Raw genomic sequence first — 23,256 nt, 5'->3', positions numbered from 1 at the left:
ATAACTTAAGATGCCGGCCCTCCTATTCTTACCAGTAGTCAACACCGTCACAAAGTCAGGATTCACGCAACAGTCTCTGGAAAGACATGCGCATTAAAGATGCATTATTTAGGGACACAAAGCTTTAAGTTCAGCTCCAAAAGAGGAGAAACTATCTTTTGCATTCGTCACCCTTTTTCTAAAGTGAGAATTGATACAAATGGGCCGTCAGTAATGTCTGGTTGTAGCTACTGACTCAGCTATTTAATCAGCTCATGTCACTCAGTATTCCAAGGGCCAGGCACAGCCATTTATCACAACCACATGGAAACGGCTGTTGGATAAGGCTTTAAGGATAATGCTATTCTGTTCCTTCATTATGATTAAAGCTTCCAGTTTTTGGTTTTACAGTTTTGTACACATGCATACAGGGGTGGAAATAAGTTTTCTGTCTGTTATATATATATGGGATACATTACTCACCGTAATCGTATTTCTGATGCTTCTATCTGCTTAGATTCACATGCTGTGCATAGGCCGACATCTAGTGGAAGCTGCAGAGTATTACAGTTTGTTTTTCGAAACTCGAAAAAAAGGCGTCGACACAAGGCGTGCCAGTAATACTATCCCTAGTGTGACGTCCACTGTACCCATGATGCCTCACGCGTCTAGGACCCTCAGATTGTATTTTTTCGGACATGAGGTAGCATGAGGAGAGGCGCGAGTACAGATAATCCAAGCAGATAGGTAGAAAGGTAAGACTACACGCATCCATGCGCCTTCTCTTAGAGGGGAGGAAGGGTGGGTCGCATGTGAATCTAAGCAGATACAAGCATCAGAAATACGATTACGGTGAGTAATGTATCCCTTCTGAGGCTTGTGGAATCTGCTTAGATCACATGCTGTGCATAGATTAGCGAGCAGTACCTGAAGAAGGAGGTGGGATGTGAGAAGGGTCATGAGCAAATAAATGTCTTAGAACCGCTTGTCCCACTTGTGTATCTGTCTTGGAATGAGTGTCAATGCAGTAGTGCTGAGTAAAAGTGTGAATAGAGCTCCAAGTTGCTGCTTTGCAAATGGTGTCAAGGGGAACATTTGCAATGAAAGCCAGAGTGGCCCCAATGCCTCTTGTAGAGTGGGCCCTAGGCGTGAAAGGCAGAGTTTTTTCAGAAAGTGAGTAACACAGCTGGATACAGTTAATAATCCACTTAGAGATGGCACCTTTAGAGACGCGATCCCCCTCTCTGGCTGTAGTTACGGAGACAAACAGCTGATCTGTTTTCCTTAGCGGTCTGGTCTTGTTTACATAGTAGAGGACCGCCCTACGCACATCTAGTGTGTGTAGTTTCACCTCAGCCAAGCTTTGTGGGTCTTGGAAGAAAGCCGGAAGCTCAATGGACTGGTTCGCGTGGAATTTTGAAATAAACTTAGGTGAGAACCTAGGGTGTGTGCGTAAAGCCAGTTTATCTTTATGGCCAGTAAAGAAGGGATCTTGCACTGACAGAGCCTGAATTTCACTGACTCTTCTTATAGATGTAATTGCTACAAAGAAGGCCGTTTTGTAAGTCAGGTGTTTGAGACTGCTTTTGTGCATGGGCTCGAATGGGGGGACCATGAGCTTAGATAGCACCATGTTAAGGTCCCATCCTGGTGGTGGGTTTGAAATAGGAGGGTGAAGTCTCTTAACTCCTTCCATGAAGGCTTTAACTACTGGTACTTTCCACCACGACATCTTGTTATGGGAAGTGGTGTAAGCTGACAGGGCTGCCAGGTGTACCTTCAGTGAGTTAAAAACCAGTCCTGCGTCCAGCAGGTGGAGCATGTATGTAACAATAGTGGAAGGAGTGCAATCAACTGGGTTGATTTGTTTATTCTGGCATCAGATAACAAATCTCTTCCATTTGTCAAAGTAGCAGTGCCTTGTGTTAGGTTTCCTAGATTCCTTTAGGATGTCCATACACCTCTGTGGTAAATTGAGATGTCCGAACTCTATGACCTCAGGAGCCATGCTGCCAGGTTAATTGAGTTGGGTTGAGGATGCATTGTTTGACCTTGGTGCTGGGACAGTAGGTTGTACCAGCCCAGAAGTTTGATGGGTTCGCACACCGCCAATCTGCTGAAGTGTGGGAACCACGGTTGTCTTGCCCACATGGGAGCAACTAGGACGAGCATCATCGATTCTATATAAAACAAAGTCATGTTTGTTTGTGGGTTTGTATGTGCCGTTGTTCTGGGGATGTAACTCCTCATGAATGGTGAGGTCTGGCGTCATGAATTTTTCAAGGAATATTCTTTATTTCATTGCCAAATTAATGCAACTATTTCTAGCTCGATAGGTTATCCTGTTCTCGAGATAATTCACTTTATTTAATTTTCAGCATTACATTTTGCGGTGTTCCGCACGCGATATACAGGTCATTTGTAGAAAGTCCTCACCATCTGTGCTGAACTGGTCTTGTGTTTTTTTTTGTTTTCTAATTTTTTAAATTTTTTTAGAAGAGAGGCTTTTCATTGATTTCTTTTGCAATAAACTCAAAACGTGTTAATTTCACTAATAGAACTCCACATTTTAATTTACCTCCGAATTTAATTCTCACATGAATATCATATTTGTATGCTTACTCTGATTATTTGCAGTGTGTGTGTAGCAGCGACAGTGGCCACCACAAGTCCTAGGCATGCACCTACATATGCGTAGCCCAAGGCTTCACATCTCACTCGTTTTTCATTCATGAAGGTCACCTGACAGATGGCACAGCTGTTTAAGACGGGAGGTAGGGCACAAGTATAGAGGAAAGCAGACTCTGGACTAGGAGTACAGTAGTCACAATGTTGAGTAACTTGTCTTACTATGACACCCTGTCTTCTTTCCTCCATACTTTTAGGAGCATCCCAAGCATGTATTATATATGGGGTGGATGGTCCTATTTGAAGCTTAAAGAGATGCCTGAGGACTGCTTGTCAGAATGGATCATCAGATCTGGGGCTTCCATCCAAACAGCAGTGCCCTCAGAAGGCTGAAAGGATAGCCCAGTTTGCTTCACTGGCTATTGTCTTTCAGGGGATATGTTGAAAGGCGACAGACACACTTTAGTTCATACTAAATGGGCGTGAAGCCCTTCAGTAGGGGACAGCCCCTAATTCAAGACAGAGGCCATAAATGCTGGCGAGGCTTTGTAACAAAATACCTTTTGAACATTTTAAGTCATTTGTCCTGTCCAGATAAAATCTAAAATCTCTCATTGGGTCTAGGCAATGGAGAACTCTTTCAGCATCGTTGACGAGTTTGGGAAGTGCAGTGAGATGTCTTGGTTTAGATGAAAGTCCGAAGTAACATTCATTACAAAGGATGGAGGAGCGCAGAGGACAACCTTATCTAGTAAAATGCATCAAGGGTTCATCCACTGATGAAGCTTACATCTCTATCTGTTTAGTGGAAGACTTTGCTTTCACAAAAGCAACTTTCCAGGTGACCACAGAGACATCTGTGGGAGCCATGGGCTTGAAGGGTTTGTGGAAGGTAGCTCTTGTGACGAATCCAGCAAATTCGTCCCTTCACCCAAGGGGGAGCCACCCCCTTTGAGACTATGGCAGTGATCCCCCTTAGCCCTAGGGGACAGGGCAAGCAAGATCCCACTGAGGGTGACTACCCCTTGGAGGACGAGGAATCCTTAGAAAGGGATTTTATTCAGCCCTATTTCTTTGTTGGCCATATGGTAATTGATTAGGACAATTGTGTTCATGGCCTTTTCAAAATGGCTGGTGTGGTGTTTGAGCCTTTAATAATACCATCATTACTTGAAACATAAAAGCAATGGATTACCCAATCTGAACCATAAAAGCAATGGATTACACAATCTCATTACAGCCCGAAACATAAAAAGTCTGTACAAGCAGCAGCAGGAGAGAAGGTGGAAATCCCATGGTGCCAACCACAACAGGAGACTTCATCCTGGAAGGTGGGGACAGGGAGCAGTGAAACAGAGAGCTTGTGTTACGAAGAGGAGCCGAAAAGCCCACAGAACGCTTTCTTTGAGAAGTTACAGAGCCAGCCAGACTTGACCGAAAGAGAGTAGAAGTCCCGACCATGCCAGAAGTGGTTGATCGGCGCCCGCTGTTCACAAATCGTCAAGTTGTGGCAGGAAGTAGCCAAACTCACAAACCAACGCAGAGAACCGGGGGAGAACTTAAACTGCGGCCCTGCACCAGCTGAGGAAAACACCTATCCTGAGGAATGCCGCTAGGCTAAGAATGGTAAGCTGCTTCATGGAATAGTGAGGAGCATGGGGTGCAAAATGAGAAACCCCAAAAAGGGGCATGAGTAAAAACACCCCAAGGTGGTAGAAACAAAACCACAAGGCGGGGAGAAAGACATGCAACCACAAGGAGGGGTGAGAGAAACCATGCTACGTGACTGAGTGACCACGGTCCGACTGTAAGAATCGGACTCTTACACAGAGAGAATAGGAAGGTGTAGCAAACCAGGAGTCGCCGGACTAATTACTGTCATGTTCAAGGGACTTTATTTAAAATAAAAAAGAAAGTGCCTATCTAGCTCAACCGGAATGAGAAAAGTTCCCTGCCTAAGAAACTAAAACTAATGGTGCTCGTCAAATGTCCCAAAAGAAACAGTCCTCAGGGGAAATCATATTCAGCTTACTGGCCCTACCACTTAACAAAAAGGAGGCTGGAGCAAAAGCATCTGTCTTTGGCTTTTGCCTGGCCCAACACGTATATTCATTTTCCCCCAAGAAGAAATTTTTAAAGGTTCATCAGAGTTCATCAATTTCCTGCAAAACAGTCCTCAGCATCTCTGGAGGTTCTGTTTGTCATGTGTTTAAGTCTTTATGTGTAATTCACACGGTTTGCTTTTTCTCAGGAAAGACAAGGTTATCTTAACACAACTCCACCATTTCCCGCTTGGCGATTGACTGTGTCCTTGTCTTGTTTTGTTTTGTTTTCAAACACGGGAACCCTCCAGGTTTTCTCTCCACCCAGTCTGTTCACTATATTTCTTGTTTCCAGGACTCCCCAAAGTCCTCTGCTTCAGCAAGGCCTCGGTACGGCATCTGCTAGTTTGGGATTTCCGTGCTCCTGTAATCCTTGTGGCTTCTCCAGCCTTGAACGTCAATACCATTCTGTTTTCCCAGGGCTGCCCAAAGCCCTTTGGCACTCTGATAGGCTTGCTTTGTCTGCATTTGGGTTTATCTGGCTCCTGTAACCACTATTTGCCCCTCTCAACTGCGTTACCTTCTCAGGAGCGTTTGCTTCCCTTTCACTGCACGACTCAGCAGCTATTGCAGTTGTCATGCAGAGGCCAAAGAGTTGGCCTCTCTGCTGCATTCTGGACTTGGCATAGGTTACTGCGCCCCAGGTCCACCACAGCTTCCGTGTGGTTGGGCTACAAGGCAAGATGGTTGCTTTGCAGTCCCAGTCTCCTCCTTGACCCAGGCCTATTTGCCAGTCAGGACACTAGCCTTCCAGGGTCCTGTAAGCATTTCCTTTGCTCTCCAAGCTACCGCTAGCTCCGCAGGCTAGCATGCCTCTGCCCATGCGGGACGTCTTCCCGTCAGAGGCTCTCCTCTGCATATGATTTTATTCACGTTCCTCCTAGTTTTATGTAGTCATCAGAAATTAAAAGGGTGTGTGTTTCTCCGACTGTGAAGTTCAGAAGGAATCTAGCATTACCAGGAGCCAAAGAGTGAAAAATGTCACTATTTGGTGAATCCAAAACACGGTTAACAACAGCGTTTCCATTCCCATGTAGGCAGACAATGTATTCTGGACCGGGAGATCCTTACCGGAATAGGAGTCCTTGTCCCAGAGAGGAAGACTCACTCCCAGTGTGTTTCCACATGCCCAGACTCCTAGGGAAGGTCTTGCTTAGCGGGGGTCACCCCCTTAGCCTCAAAGGGGGTGGCTCCTCATTGGGGAGAAGGGACGAATAGTCCAGATTTGTCGCAAAGGATAAAGTGACATTTGCCAAACCTGAACCTTGAACTGTACTAACAACTGCACGTGGCCTGGGAGAAACCAGAGACATTTGGGTGGGGGGGGAGGGGTCAGAAACCAACCACCATTTCATAGGTTGAGAAGGAACCCCTTTCAAGACCTTTTCTGGTTGTGTTAATGTTGATCCTTTTCTTACTAGTAGGGACAGACCTTAGGTTAGATCAGGTGTGGGTGGAGGACTGTTATGTTGCGAGATATCTATTTTCTTTAGCTAGGGCAAGGAAATAAATAGGATATGCCTTATTCTCTTTGAACCAATAAGCATGACCTCTTATCCTTCTCCTGAGTCTGATTTATCACACTGCCAAGACAATATTGAGACACCACTAACTTGGTGGAAAAAAGGTGGCCCAAAATGTTAAAAGTGACATGTAACCACTGGATTGGCAATCAAAAACGATCTGATGATCAGAGTTTAGGTAGGCTCCCAACAGAGATATGTCCTGCCAGATGCCATCAGTATGCCTGAGGAAGCCAGACTCAAAATGAAATTACATAATCAAAATAGGCTGAGAGAGCATTCTTGATTTCGCTAGGCACCAGTGGTTAAACCTAGTCCACTTTCTCCTATATGGAGAACGAGTAGGTTAGGCTTGAGCGGTGTGCATATGACCTTTTAAAAGTCCCAGGTGGCCTTATAAAATGTCCTCTGGCATGTGCCGCTAAGTTCACTGAGTGAGAGGAGTGTGCAGACTAACGTCTTGCCTCGGTGTTCAGCAGGGGCATTGTGGAGTCCTACAACACTTTCACCAGACTTTGCGTCCTCCAGATGATACAAGGGGGGGGGGTTATAGTTTAGTAGAGGGATTCAGATGGCGACTGGAACTCGATATCTTCTACTCTTGGAAGTCTGAAACCTGTAATGAGAGGTTATGCTCTTTTCATGTTGCTTCCCCCACAGCTCCCTCAGCCTCTTGATGGTGTGGAGGCCGTCATCAAGCGTCCCAAGGCATTTAACAGGTACTGTCTTGGCTGGAGTAGACTCGCTAATGCAAACTGATAGCTAAATGATCTGATGCTTCCAGTTGCTTCAGAGGAATGTCTCTTCTGAACACACAATTCTGTTACTCCCAGTTACTGCGCAGGGAGCAGTATATGGTGCTCAAGTCTTTTAAACGTATTCTTCCAGTTTCTTTTCACATGCAGGGATGCCAAAAATGCAAGGTTCGAACAAAGTGCTGGACAGTTATTTGGGGAGCTCAACACCAGTAATGAACCTTTGGTAAGTACGCTTGCAATGAAGGTCTATGGACAAAGGTCAGATACCTTGTGCTGTGATTCTCTTTCTTCTCTCTCTTTCACAGGTAAAGGAGGTGCTGTCGGAGTAGCGAAGGTGAAGAAGAGCAGAGCCCTAGGCAGGTGTAATGTTTCCTGGTAAGTCTGAAATGAAGGGGAAAAAGCACTGCCCTCCGACCTTTGATCACGTGCTAATGTCCTTTTCTTCTTCTTTTCTTCCACAGGTACGGAAGGAGCTACGGTTCAAGCAGACTAGCATGATAGGAGGATGTTCGGAGCTGAGACTCTGGCAAGTACGATGGCAGGTATGGCGTGATGTCCCGAACGCAAAGCATCAGCATGATCCTGGGTATAGGATTTACAGCCCAGGAAAGCAAAATGGCACTCGAGACATTATATGTCTCGCATGGCCGTGCAGTCTCCTAGGTGTTGTGGGTCCCGCCTCCTCACCCTACAATACTGTACAAAGATTCTCCATGCCCCCTCTGGGGTCCCATGGTGGTCTTTCGGGGCAGTTGTTTGTGGTTTTGTCTGTCACTTTGGCAACCCTGGTATTAGGGTGAGCATAGGGCATGACACAGACCCTCCATTTGGGACATAAAATACGTCTGGCCTGGAAATCTAATCAGAGAAAGAGTGGATAAGCTATCAGGTCAGAATTCCAGAATCTCACTGGCCACCATTCGGCTATGAAAATCAGGGAGCAACTGTTAGACTTACAATATTTAAGGAGTGCCTGATTAATCAGAGGGAGAGGGAAATGCAACATGGGGCTTGAGTGAGCGTACATCCCATCCCATGGAATCTCCAAAGCATCCTCCTAAAAAATCCAGACATTGGCCATCCCTTAATGCGTACAAAAGGCATTTCTGGGTCTAGAGAGCGGCGAATGAGTCCACCAGAGGAGCACCCTAAAAGGCAAACCACATTTCAGTGCCTTCTTGATTCAGCTCCCACTCGTGATTCACAGAAGCTAGGAGGCTCTGACTCAGAATCACAATAGGAGTATGCTCTGAAGATTCCATGGGATGAGAAGCATGCCCAGGTCAGCCCCATGCATCACTGTTCTTTAATCCAGAAAGATGGACCGCCTGAGGGATTATTTTAGTGCCACAAAGTCAGACGCTTGCATTTCATCCACAGCCTTCCTACTTCCATACAAATTTGGCATCAACAGTTGTGTACAGCTGTTCGAAAAGAATGCCTTCAGGACTAGAAAAAAGGCTTTCAGCTACGGGGGCTAGACATTCATGTGGTGATTGCGACCCAAACATCCATAAATCGAAGCCCTGGGGTCGCGGAGATTGGCTTCCCCTCTAAGGAACGAGGCATCTGCTGTGATTATCAACTGAGGGATAGATACCAAAAAAGGCATCCCAACAGACAAGTTGGTCGGACTGGACTACCAGGTGAAGTCCTCATTGATTTCTTCGGGAATTTTATTACTCTGCGGCACTGTCACCAAGTCTATGGGGCCTCGAAAACAATAGTGGTTTTCACATTTTAAAACTAGCCACAGGAACCACTAGAAGTCATGAGGCCATGAGACTCAACAGCCTCTGGAACTACCAAGCAGATATTATGAAGCCCTGAAGAAGAAGGGCATGTATTCTTAATACCTATTAACCATCATTTTGTGAAGACTTGGGGTGCAGAGTTCAGGTCGAATGAGAGAACTCTGTACTGAAAATGAAAGTCCCCCACTGAGAAGCGTAGAAATCCTCTGAATCAGCCAGATAGGGGATGTCTAGGGAAAGGTTCTTCAGATCCACCACAGAGATCCAGTCACCCTGTTGCATGGGAGAATGCATCTGTGCTGGGATGCTCATCTTGAACCTTTCTATGTGTAATTGGAGGGTGAACCCTGCCAAATCGAGAATGGTGAGCAGGACCGCCTGGTTAGCTTTTGGCACCGTGAAAAGGCGTGAGCAAAAACCCTGGCCTCTTTCCGGGTGAGAAATTATTTTGATGGCCCTTGGAGGCATTTCTCTATGTCCTTCAATAGGGAGACAGAACCACCAGGCACTAGGGGAGAATCAGAAGATGGAACTGAAAGGAAGGAGGTGTCAGAATTCTCTGCCAGCCACCGATACAACCGAGGTGTCTGAGGTGATGGCTCTACAAGTTTCTAAGAGGAGAAAGAGGCACCTTCCCCACCTTCCAAAATGGAGTGTTGTGAGACCTGATAGAACCATTCCTTTGAGTACTTGTATGCAGGTCCGGGGGTGGCGCCTGTCCCTGAGGCAGAGCAAGAGAAAATCCCTCCATGGGTTCTTTGTGGTTCTTTCTGTGGAGACTGGGAGGGATATGTCCATTTGTCTCACCATCCAGTCCTGAAAACCTTTAAAGCCAGCAAACAAGTGGAAGTGGAACTCGGGCCTGGAGCATTCTGGTTTTGAGTAGACCATCTTTGTTAGAATGGGAAGTGATTTGTCTGACAAGCTGATGGTTTTCTTTTTGTTTAGTTAGCAAGGAAGAGGCCTTTTTCTGTTGAATAGACGGTTCAACACCTTATTGTAAACCATCTTTGTAAATGTTGTGGTGTGCAACCACGCCCGTCTGCATAGGTCAGCTCATTTAGTGATGCCTCTAGCACAGATATCCACATGGTGAGGGACAGACTTGAATAAGTCGTGCGCAATGACTCTGGAATTCGCCAGCCTGCCTTTGAACAGCTACTGGAGGTCCAAAGGTATGAACGTTTCAAACTCAAGACAGCTCTCGCCAAAGCTTTTTGCTCACTGCTATGAGTATGGCTTCAGCAATGCCCTTCCTGTGCTCAAGTGCAGAGTTAGCAAAAATCTTTTTGCCCACTGCTTCAAGCACTCTGTTCTCTCTGCTGTGGACCTGTAAGGTCAAGGATTACTAGGACAGAGGCCTGGAATATAAGTTGACCACAGATATGAACAAGGAGTATGGTTGTGGGCATGCAAATAGAGGCACCTCTGTTGAGGCCAGAAGATGAGAATGCACATCAATCCTTTTGTTTGCTGGCATTTAAATCAATCAATCTGCCAACACACCCGCCTGGGAGCCTTTACAGGTGTTTCAAATGCCTTGATCAAAAGCATCCCAGCCAAAACACCTGTTTCAAATGGTGGAGTGTCCGGGACAAAGACTTCCAGAAACCCAATAAGATCATTGAGCTTGTCATGGAAGGCTCAAGCCGATGAGGGAACCTCCTCATATCAGTCTTATTCTGTAGGTTTTCCTGTGTCTAGGGTATGGGGGTCATTAGAGTCATCCTATGATCTGGGAGGTGTGAGAAACCTGAGGGCGTTCTCACATCTATTTCCCCTGCGATCCTCTACACAGGTGGCCAGGGAAAGGCCATTGCTTTTGGATCCTGACCCTGTGGGTGGAGAAGCGAGGTTGGATAACCTGGGTGGAGGGCTCCAGGGAAAGGGACAGGAATAATCCTCAAAAGAGACATGGTATTAACCCTTTCCAATTCAGGATGAACCTTTGGCCCCAGAAACCTTTATGGGATATTGTCACCCTATTTCCTTTGGTCAGAATAACATTAGAAAAACATGGCACACCTCAAAAACATAGGACAAGAAAGAATGGTGTACCCTTGGGCAAGACATGGTATCCCCATTTTCCTATTGACAACCAACCCTTCCCTAAACTAAGAGCAATGAAGACTATGCTCTTTTTCCACTCTAGTACTGGGACGAGGAAGATGCCTAAGATCTGTGAAGGTCAGGCATGTCCATGTAATTGTGGCCAGGCAGGGCTAATTGAGCCTTCACACCTGCAGCCTGTCAAGGGGCTGCAGGTGTATAAAAAGAGACCTGCCCAGTGGAAGGGAAAGCGACAGGGGCAGCAAGAGTAGCAGGAAGAGCAGCGAGGAGGCTGGAGCAAGCAACAGGAGCCGAACACCGAGACACTGTAGACAAAGGAGAGAGGAGGCCCATGGAAACATGGCAGGGGAGTTGGGACTCCCTGGAGCTGGCTGAGCACGGTGAGGGGAGCCGTGCAGGAAGGCTGCCCCTTTTTCTCTTTACTTGAGGTGCTTGTTCCCTCTGTGAGAGAACCTACAGAGGGGTGACTGAAGAACAGGGGCTGGAGCCCTAAAGCTAAAACCAGAAGACTCTGATCTGTGCTGCAACAAGGGCTGTGAGCAGATGGCTGTGTGGTCCACGCTGCAATAGGAATTGCAAAAGCGACCAGTGAGTTTCTAATGAAGGGGAAACCCGGTGCGCGAGTGTGTGATCTTTGCAATACTTTGAATACATTGTATTGGAGTGGTTGCATGCCTTGAATAAGCACGTTTTCGAAGGTCTCAGACTTCCTTGTCAATTACCAAAAAAGCAGGGAAAAGCTAAGGATGCTTTGTGTCACATTTAGCAAGAAACACGTTTTCGAAGGTCTCCGAACACTCGGCCATCCAATTAAAGGGAAATAAATGCTTATTGAACAAGATGAAGAACAAAGGAATAATAAACACAACTAATGAATATTGAATACCGAACTTAATAAAAACTGTGTTACTAATCAGAAATAATACATTATGAAGCCAAACAAAACACAGAATGTCAAATTTAAGCAATATATGGTATATTAAATAATGGAATTAATGCAACTCTAAAGAATAAACAAACCACAACAAGTTGAGTTCTAAATTGAATGTGACTTTAAGAAACCTACAAACAAAAGGTGTTACAACTTGAGCTTTGGGACTTTAATAAGCATACCTTGTTTTTTTGTTATTTTCTTTTATTTTTTAATTTTTATTTTTTAACTGTGTTACTGAAATCTTGGGCAAGGGAATGCTGAGTCCTGATTCAGACTATTTCCTTTTAAGTCCACGGAAGATAATTTTGAGAATTTCTTGTGGAACTGTTTCACACTTGGAGAAGGGGGCTGAAAGGAAGATGTGAGCTGGAAGAAGCTCAGAACTTTCAGTTATAAACTGTTTTCTTTTTTTGGTTGCTGACATCCCTACACGTTGTACAGATTTAGTTGTGAGGGCAAGTATAGGTTTTTGGACACAGACAGACTCCTCAGCTGAACTCTTTGACTCAGACTTTAATTTGTCTTCTTTACGTAGAAAAATCCTACCTGCGCATAGGGCAAGTTAGACATTTCTCCATCCTGACATTTAAGTTAATAAGTGTTTTTTTTTTATTTTGAATGTGTTGTCCATTTCCTTCTTCGTGATGCCTTCACAGAGAAGACTGCGATTTTGGATCTAATTGAGGAGGTGGTTACAGGTCCAAGTGGGGCTCTTCATGCCAGCTCAGATCTTGAGGTTGCGACAGTGCTTGCGATGTACCCTTGGTGCCTCTGTAGTAGGAGTCTTTGCAGATTCCTGCGGCTTCAGTTTCTTAAACCATACTATGAAATAGTCCATCTGTGTGGAAGGCACAGAGTCCTTCGGTAGTCTTAGACCCTGAACACAGCACCTCAGCCTTCCGGTGTGATGTTCCCTCAATGGAGAAGCTTGGGGTCTCCCAGTGACTTTAGCCCTAGAACAGGCAGCTTTGGAGTTTCAGCCGTGGCCAGTTTAGTCTCTGTGAGGGTAGCCACAGAGCAAGCCCTAGTATCTCTTGAGCCACTACTGGGACCAGCGACCCCCGAGAAGAGGTCACCGGACTGTGGTGCCCTAAAAAGAAGGCCGCTTAACAATCATGCAATTTTTTTCTGGTGAAGACTTCGAAGTGGTATGGAGCTGAGCTCACAAAGACGTCCCCCCACCGACAAAGCCTGCGACTGAGTCCCCGCACCAAAAGGGATTAGCAATAACACAATTCCTAGCAATGGGTAGGGCCCAAGCACGCAAGACAGAGTGTGTCAAGAAAGCCTGCAAAATGTTGACAGCAGGCTGAGCAGAGCCCCTTTTTACCTGCCATGGGGGTGGAAAACTGGACTCCAAAACCTGGACCAGGGAAGAGAAGAATTATAATAGAAGAAGTCAATAAACAGGGTGGGAAAACAACCACTGCACATGACAAAGGACTAAGGGGCAAAGCCTAGGGAGGGTGTGCGGAGACACAGGGTCATGGCTATGCATATTCATGGCTTTGCATAAAAGTAAAAATAGGGCAAGGACAATTTAGTTCTACAAAAAAAGCTCTGGTTCAAATCTTTTGAGGTAATCATTTACTCCTCTGGCCTCGAAAAATTGAAAAAAGGGTCCTCGAGTTTCATTGTGTTTGTGTGGCATATCGCTTGTAAATAATGTTGGAATTTACATGCAGTCATGACAGAGAGAGAGAGAGAGAGAGAGGGAGGGGAGAGAGAGAGAGAGAGAGAGACAGAGAGAGAGAGAAAGTGAGAGAGAGAGAAAGTGAGAGAGAGAAACATTTACTTTTGGAGCTGGGAGTTTCGCAAAATGGGGTGGGGTTGTGCACAGGACAGGCCATTTTCCCAGGTCTTGCCAGGCCAGGAACGAGGCCTAGCAGGCCACGTGAAGTGAGCATGTATTTGTTCTTTTGTTTTGGTGGCCTGGCGTAGATTATGACACGGCACCTTGGAGCTGCTTTACTTTTTCTCTGCAAGGACATCATTTTACCAAAATGCCAGGGGAAGCGGAAGTGACATCACATGACCCTTGACCTCTGATAACATCACAGGAAGTGGTGTCATTTGACCCACCCCAAATGTGCCATCAGGGGAAGCGATGCAACACAACCGTTTACCCCTTGACAAACAGGAAGTGGCATCACAAAGCATTGTTTCTAAGTACACTATGAAAAATATGGTTACAATATTACAGTAACGTGATATACATTGCATGCAAGAATGGATCACCATATATATCGGCAGAAAAAAATATGCTGCAACTGCAACTTGCGAAAAGCAAAATATATAGTATGAAATGGATACTTATTCTACTCTAAATGCTTTTTAGAGGATTGTGTGTGCATTGTGAATTTGAGGTGTTTAAGAACAGACTAAATCAGTGACCCACCCCCGAAGTGTGCCTGGAATAAAACGTTAATGAGTAACATTTATTGTATAGAATTCCAGAAAGACAAATAGCTCAAATGGCACAGCCCAGGAGCTTCAATTTGTAAAAAATAAGATATTTTAAAAAATAAATGTTTAGGAGTAGCAAGGGAGACCTCAGGGGTGCACTTCCCAGTACACATTCCAGCCCCTCCCTCAGGCAATTCTCACCTTGTGGCTATCAGACTGGGGGTTTGGGGGAATTCAATGGAGCAAGCTGCAAATGCCTGCTGCTGTGTGCAGCCCCAAACCTAGGAGCATGCTTTGACATGGGTGGTCTCATATTCTTGCACAAGTAAAGCCGTTCATCATCTCTACTGCAAACTAGAAGTATGTATTGTTTCATTGAGTCTGTCACCTTCTTAAACCTTAATCCACAGCATCTGTCCCTTGCTTGTTTTTACATTCCACTTTATAGAATAATGCAGATGCATTTTATATACCCGTTTTACTGCATTAACTTTTGAAGTTATGCACGTTTCTATGACCTTTTATATTTTCAGGTTCACTTATGAGCCTAGGATGGTTCACAGAGTAGTCAACCAAATGATGGGCTACAATATTTGGTTGGTGGCGAGATTCTCTGGGAAACACAAAGCAGTAAAAGAGATGCTGCCTCCTGTCCTCAGGTTAAATAATCAAAGGTGTGCCAATACTTTCTACCGGAGGCTTAGGAAGCTTGATTTTCATAACAATTCATGTTTGTATGGGATATTTGTGTTAAAATGTAGGCACAGTTGCAGATTTTGGAAATAGGAAAGCTGGATTCCCCACATTACCAAAATAGCGCGATCTCGGGCAAATCAACTTTGCTCTCTGTACCTCAAGTCCACTTAAGTATCAAAATTGGGAGTGCATAAAACAGTCAACACCGTAGGAAGTGTTCTATGGAAAATGAACAAGCATTAGATAAACCACTAGTTTTTACTTTGGTAGAGGCACACTTACCAGAGTGCCCTCTGGTATCATTTCTCAGGCTTCTTCCATAAAGCGCTGAGGATTCATTTCTACAGTATGTTGTTTTAAATGCTGTTTCTCCCCATGTCCCTGAGTGATGCGTGAAAACTTAAATTGATTAAAATGGGATTTTATTTTAGTTGGTATTGGGGATATTTGAGGTCCGTAAGGCAATAATTAGGTGGTGCAGACGATAACTTGAATGCACAAACTGATGCCTCAGAATAGATGCTTAAAGAACACACTAACTCTGAAAGATGCTTCAAGGGTTTTTATCTGGATTTTAATAGAGTCCAGCTAAGGGCCATATCTCTCTCCCCCTCTCCTTCCCTCCCTCTCTTCTTCCCTGTGTCTCCCTCCACCCGAGCCCAGAGTTCCATTAAACCCAAGGTGGTCACTAGGGATTGTAACCTCTACTATCTAGAATAGAGGGCCAAAGGACAACCCCCTTATCTGACTTACTACCTTTGGGGTCTTCTAGGTGGACTTAGTTTGGGGTCCCACAAGATAAATACCAGGAATAGGTGCCTTCCAACTGCACATGGCTCACTTGATCTTTCCTCGAATGCCCTCATACTCATCACTCTGATGTTCTTTTCTTCCCTTTCCCTTCTTTCTACTCTCCTCGCTTCTCTTCCTCCCACGCTCCTCCCTCTGTCCCTGCAATATTATTCCACCTCACATCCCTCTCTGCTCTTCTTCTCTCCACAGCTCTTCACCCCGCCTTATCCCACTGTCACCCTCATTTCACTCTCTCAATCACCTTCCTCACCCAGTATCACTTACTCTCCTAGACGTCCATTTAGCCTTACTCACTTTATATGCACTCTCCGACCGAAGGACCACTTTCTCTCACCAACCTTTAACTCACCTTTGACGTGCTTTCTAGGTGTTTTCCACATTCCGCTTCATCACCCTTCCCCCACCTGGTCTATCCGTCCACCTACTCCTTCCTTTATCCACACACAGGTTCTCACCACATCCTTTTTAAAGTTGTTCCTCCTCCTCCTCCTCCTCCTCGTCCTCCATCGGCTGCCGCTCTCATCTGCCCCTATGAACCAACCACTGTGTTTTTTCCCCAGGGGCCAGGTTGTTGTTGTATAATAAGCACACACGTTACTGTATGGAAAGAGGTTTATTGCTAAAGCCCCCAGAATACGACCATCCAGGGTAAATGTACAAAACACAATGGTTCTGGAATGGCTACATTCCAGAACCATTACATCATTGGGTTCCACACACTACGCGGTGTAACCACGTGTGTGTGGAACTACATAACATCCCCCTTCCTCATATTACTGATATTTAAATTGTAGTGAGTGTGTAGTGCTACATATCAAAAATAAAATAAATATTTCTATTAAATAAAATAACTACCTTACTAGGACTATAATTTAAAGGCTACACATAGGCCGTAATATGGTGAGAACACTAGTAATATATGTAGTCATCTTTGAAATTATGTATAATTCTGCAGTTTGTTTTTGATAATCCACTTCCAGTGGGTCTACTGCCACACCCTGTCTCTTGGACGTGCATCTCTTGACTTCTGTCTTGTGTTCCATAGTCATTACAATCCCTTGCCACACTGTTACTATACTGACTGGTGCTTGGGCATTCAGCATCATTTTGCACCCACACAATATCATCAATAGACCACATCTTGCCAACCTCCAACACAACTGATTTGCCGAAACTACTTTGTACCCTCTGTGGTGGTCTGAAACTGGATTCATCTTTCATTGTTTTTTTAGGTTCTTTGACACAGACCCAATATCCCTTTTTGAACATCTTTTCCTTTACACCATTCCTGCGATCATAACATTCTTTATACTTTCCCTGTTTCTCAACAACTCTCTATGATTTGTTCAATGTCCAAATGCACATCCCTTGCTCCTGAAAACATCCAAGCAGGTCTCAGACAATGAACACTTGTCTGCCCCTCATCATGGTAAAGGGTTCAACCTGTGTGGCAGTATGTGGAGTGGTCTAATCTGTGCAGAGGGCTTCCTTGAGAGCTTCCTTTCATGGAAGCGAGTTGGAGACAGGTAACTGAACCACACCCTTCACAAACTTGTTCATCCTCTCAACAAGTCTGTTTGCTATGGGTTGATATAACGATGTCCTTATGTGGTCGATTGCTCTTTCCTTAAGAAACAGTTGAAATTCCAGTGAGGTAAACTGGGGCCCATTATCTGACACTATATCTTTGGGGGCGCCTTCTCTGTTTAAAATTTCACTTAGAAAGTTCAGAATTTTTTTTGTAGTGACATTATCTTCCACAACTCCCCACTCAAACCACTTTGAGGTGTATATCCACAATGTATATTTTAACAGCCTCCAGGTTTTCATATGGCCCCATGTCGTCTATGGCTAACTTGGACCACACTTTTGTCACTCGTAGCACACGCAGCACAGTTCCTGACACTTTCTTCAACTTCTCTCCATAATCACGGCCACCAGTAAAAACTCCTTACCCTTCTCTTGGTCAAGTTTCTGCCCAAATGTCCTTCATGGGCCAAGGCAATTATTTTGTCTCTTAGTCTCACTAGAGGAATCACTCGATCCCCTCTATATGTATGTCCTGAATCCATCCAAATTTCTTCCTAAATTCGAGCATAATCTCCTAGACTTTGGTCATATTTGTGCCAGTCGTTTTTTTAATCGCTTCCCTGACATCCTCCTGTTCCTGATCAACGTCAGCTATGTTTTTCCATTCTTCTTTCATCACACCTGGATTTATGGTGGCAATGATGTCCTCTCACCTCCCAACTTTTTCTCTATTTCAGCATTGGCCCTTGTACATTACCCTGGTAATCTGGATAAACAATCAGCCACAGATTCAACTTACCTAGGGTGTAACATATGCAAATGTTGAACTGCATAATGTCCAGAATGCACCGTCTAATCCTTGGTGATATTAAATGTGGCGTTTTGGATTGCAACACATGTACTAGAGGCTTGTGGTCAGTCTTGAGGATAATAGGTAGCCCCCATACTGGGTTTCTAAAGTGTTCTAATATCCACTTTACCCCAAAAGCTTCTCTTTCTATTGTTGAATAGTTCAATTCTGCATCTCTTAAGACTCTTGATGCAAATGCTATTGTCACCAAGCCCTTGTCCTGTAGCTGCTCCAATACGCCACCCAAGCCGATCTTGCTGGCATCAACTGAAATTATAGTTTTGGCTTTACAATCAAACATTCCTAATGTCGGGGCTCCATTGATTGTGCTTTTTATTTGCTCAAATTCACATTTGCACTCATCCGACCATATGTATTTCGTAGATTTCTTCATGAACTCTCATATTTTTAGTTTTATTGGTGTAATCATTCACAAATTTGGAGTAATATTCAGTCATCCCCATGAAACTTCTCAATTGATCTTTGTTCTTAGGTTCACTGATGCCCAAAATAGTATCCTTCAATTCTTTTTTTGACTGATCTGTTCAGCGTCAATTGAATGATCTAAATATGACACCTTGTTGCACTTAATCTTACACTTTTCAAGTTTTAAGGTCAGACCACTCTTCTGAATTACCTGCAGCACTCCCATCAATTACGCATCATGCTCCTCTTCTGTGCTGGCAGATATCAAAATGTCATCCTGAAAGCAGTATAAGCCTTCAAAACCAGCAAATAGGAATTACATCAGTCTTTGAAACACCGCCACGGCCGAGGCGAGGCCTAACGGCATCCTCTTAAACATGAATGCACCCAGTGGAGTGACAAATGAAGTTAAATTCTTAGACTCATTTTCTAAGGCTATCTGATGGTAAGCCGAGAACAGATCCAGAGTGCTAAAAAACTTAAACGGTTTCATAGTTGTTAGTAATTCTCCTATATTCGGAAGAGGATGTCCGTCTATCCATATACTTTTATTAATGTCTCTGAGGTCCACGCACATTCTTATGGATCCATCTGGTTTTCTAACCAACACTATGGGGGCCAACCATTCCGAGCTCTCAATGGGTTCAATTATATTTTGTTCACACAATCTGGAAAGTTCCTTCTTGAGTGCTTCCTTCGTGCCGATGGGAACTCCTCTTACCCTGTGTGCAATAGGTTTTGCCCCTTTTTTAAGAATTATCCTGTGCTGGAACCCCTCTAAGAGTCACATTTTCTCACTAAACACTTTGGGGAATTGCTTTGCCAACGTAGCTTTGATATCATTATTGTCCTTGAAAACGCTTAGAATGGAAACAACTTCTCCTGGATGGATCCTGACCCGTAGAGCAGCTTGTTCTTCCCATTTGACCACTGACGAGCCATTTTTATCTATGTAAAGTCTACAATATGTTTTCCTTTCAGGGCAACGCAACCTCACCCAGGTACAACCAATGAGCTCAATGGGGATTTTACCATAACCCGTTGCTCTTACTCTTGTGCATTGCAGTTTTTGCATGTCACCAGATAGCACTTCGACAAATGTTTAGACATCAACCATGGTATAAGGAGACCCAGTATCCACCATTATGGGTAAGGATATGCCATTTATTTTCATGTCAACCCATTGTCCACCATTTCCTCCCAATGCAGTGACTGAGTATTTGCACCTATTGTGCATTCTCACTTTTGATTGTGAGCATGTTGTCAGGCCCAGTATTCTCTTCGAACACACCTACTGTATTTCTTGGTGGTCTGTTGTAGGAGTATCTGTTAAACCTTCCACCTCTTCCACGGACATTCTTGCACACCTTAGCAAAATGACCTGTGTGGCCACATTTGTAGCATTCCATAGCTGCAGCAGGACATTCTTTCTCTGCGTCATTGTGTTTATATCATCCAGATTTTTGACATTGGTTCTGGGTCAGGTTTCTGTATCCAGTGTCTCTACCTCTCAAGTTACCTCTGGAATTATTAGTTGACATTCCCCTTACCATTGCTACCAGAGATTCTTCGGAGTCTCCTCTTGCTTCTTCTTGGACCATCCTGATTTCTTTATCATCAGGTTTATCAAACCTCTCTCTCATACAGCGATCACCCAATTCCATAGTTCTGGCGATCTCCAGAGCCTGTTCGAGTGATGGGCCTTTTGTTTGCCACAATCTCTGTTGAATGCTTGAATCTGCCAGATTCAACACCAATTGGTCCCTCAAATGCTCTTCACTAACTCCAGTAAACTTGCATGTGGACATGAGACTTATCAGGGCCGCACGTAAGCATCTATGGATTCCCCCTTCATTTGGCGTCTCGAAAAAAACTTGTATCTTTCCAATACAATGTTGGTCTTGTTCCCAAAATGCTTTGCCAATTTCCCTAATGCGCTTTCAAATTTGCGATTATTATTGTCAGCTCCACTCTGTCCCTTTTAAGTCAGGAAGCGCTCTGAAAATTCTTAATGCTTCTGCCCCAATGCAGTTCAGTAGGGCGGCTTCTTTGAGGTCATCACTATACTTACTGCCTCCCACAGCCTTTCGGTATACTTGGAAGCCATCCAACCACTGTTCCAATGGGCTAGTAGGGTTGCCAGGCAATGGGAGGAACGGGACTGGAGCTGTGATGTGTTGCATAATGTCGGACAGGTGAGGTAATCCACTAAAATATCTTGGGTAGATTGACCCTGCTTGACAGTTCAGTGGGTACTGTTGTTGTATGGTATCACTAAAGAGTTAAGTGTTAACTGGGCCAGTTGTTCACAGTACACTTTTATGCATTGTCTTAGTTGGCGCATAGATGTGCTTTTGGCAATTGTTAGTAGCTTCCGTATTCATATCTCTTTTATTAGCGGTGTACAGTCTCTCCAAGATGCATTGATCAGCACGCTACACATGCTTTTTTTTTTTTTTAGCTTTGTGTGCTCCGTTACACACTTTTGTCGCTCCGTATTATGGTTACTATGGTAACATCTATACACTTACAATGTCCCAAAATGGCCACCATATTGAGGCACGCAGTGAGGTCCTTTCCCCTAGCGCGTTCGTCATTCAACTATCGCTCTGTGTTTCATATAATGCACTTAGCAATGCGGGCGTCCGGGCTGGCGAAATTCATTCTATATTTATTTCCGTACTCAGCGCAACTTCAATTAGCCTTTTCCACGTACACCTGATGCTGCATACCAGAGCTTTGGACCACCAGTCTTCCGGTGACAGCACCGTGCAACGACTTCTCTGTGGTATATGGTTGATCAGCGTTCTGTGCACCGCTGCGGCAGCGAACATAACTCCGGGGGCTTCCTTCGATTAAGGTAGCCTCGTCGCCAATTGTTGTATAATAAGCACACACGTTACTGTATGGAAACAGGTTTATTGCTAAAGCCCCCAGAGTACGACCATCCAGGGTAAATGTACAAAACACAATGGTTCTGGAATGGCTACATTACAGCATTGGGTTCCACACACTACGCGGTCTAACCACGTGTGTGTGGAACTACATAACAGTTGTGCTCTAGAAAGTGCATAACATGTCTTTCTAGCCGAGCCCCCTTTTCCAGCACGGAGGGGCCCAGACTCCATGTTGTCTGCCGGGTGTCAGGACTGCTGGACTCGGCGTCCCTGCCAGGCTGCAGCCAAGTGCTGCCGCCACTGAGGCATAGTAAGTGGGAAATATCATTTTCTTTTCTCGTTCCGCTGTTATGTAGGTTGGAGCATCTTTGGTTGCTGTCAAGACTCCTGGTAGCTGGATTTCTCGTAGCAACTCTCTCTCTTGGATCAGTCGCTTCAGTCTGGCCATGGAGGAATCTGAAATAAAGCAGAGAGCATACTGGCCAGCATGTTGTACAGCTGTATGGGATACGTCTCGCAATCAGGCACATGTAGGGGGAAACGGACTGGGGCCCTCCTAACTCCCTCACCCCAACTCCTTGGCCGGACTGGTTCTAAAAAACAACCTGGTAGGTCCCCTGCCAAAGCATGACAAGGATCCCATTTCCCTTGATAGAGTCAGGTCCCTGCCCCCATCATATCGAAAAGGAGGATTTGTCCGCTCTATAGAAGGGTGCATACTAAGCTTAGCACAGGTACATGGCATTATTTATAGACGGGGAGGGTGAGACTATTATGCTTGGCACCCAATTGTGACACTCATGATTCGAGAGGCAACCTCTAGTTGAGAGACTGGTCCCCATTTTACCTTTGTGGAAATTCCAGCCAATCAGTTACAAATGGTTTTTACTGGATCAATTTGGTGGCATATGGGTTTTGGGCATCTTCTGTACTACCATAGTACAATGCAACACGTGGAAAAAAATTGCTCTCCCCTAACGAACTCGCTGCTCTCGACTGTTCCTATGACTCTCTCTTACTTAATGCTAAACAGAAACACTAGTTCTCTGGGTTTACACTATCCTCTCTCCCCAATCCTTGATGTCTCTTCCAACCCCTAAATACCATCATCTCTCGACGTCCCGCCATCCAACCCGTCCCTTTCCTCTCATCTTCTGACTTTGCTACTTCACTACTAACCTTTCTTCACTTTGCGCCTTCCACATCCCCTGAGCCTCTTTCCACCTACGACCCTTCTCAGGTTCCTTTAAACACTCCTATCCTCAAAAAAACCTCCTTTGATCCTACACTTTGCTCCATTTTGAGACCTAGCTCTCTCCTCTTACTTTTTTTTTAACAAACTTCTTAAGAGTTGTTACAACCAAGTATTCTCTTTTCTCAATCTGTGCTCTGTACTTCCCCTCTATCAATCTTCCCCCCACCCTCCCAGTCACTGACATTCTCTCTCAACTACCCAGCACAACGAACTGTCTTCTATATTCATACTTCTTGATCTTTCTGCTGCATTTGACACCATGGACCACCCTACTCCTTTCTTTTCTAGCCTCTCTTCGTTTCTGTGGACCAGTCCTCCAATGGTTTAGTTCCTATCTTTCTGATCACTCTTACTCTGTTTCCTGGGCTCACCATTCTTCCTCTTCTTATGCTCTACTCGGTGTCTCTCAAGGCTCTTTTCTGGGATCCTTAATCTTTCCTTGCTATACTTTTCCTCTCCTTTACTTGATTGGCTACTTTAATCGTTGTGCAATTTCTATGCACCTATGTTCCAAAGTTTCATCGCCTCTTGTCTTGCTGCCATCCTATCTTGGATGGATTCCCACTTTCTTCACCGTAATCCTGTAAAACAGATTATTTTCTTTCCTACTTCTCCTCCCCCTTTCTAAAGGCCTC

At 44.7% G+C, this 23,256-nt stretch overlaps 1 protein-coding gene across 4 annotated transcripts in view; it reads right to left on the bottom strand.

Moving 5' to 3' along the window:
• LOC138504507 (protein FAM169B-like) overlaps nucleotides 1-23,256 on the bottom strand; it is a 398,462-nt gene that overhangs the window by 121,832 nt on the left and 253,374 nt on the right. The gene's annotated exons all lie outside the window — the stretch shown is intronic.

This window comes from Ambystoma mexicanum, chromosome 11 (genome assembly GCF_040938575.1).
Source record: "Ambystoma mexicanum isolate Mex_15411 chromosome 11, UKY_AmexF1_1, whole genome shotgun sequence".
Taxonomy (NCBI): Eukaryota; Metazoa; Chordata; class Amphibia; order Caudata; family Ambystomatidae; genus Ambystoma; species Ambystoma mexicanum.
The sequence above is the reverse complement of the archived record's forward strand: the minus strand, read 5'-3'. Positions and strand labels throughout refer to the sequence as shown.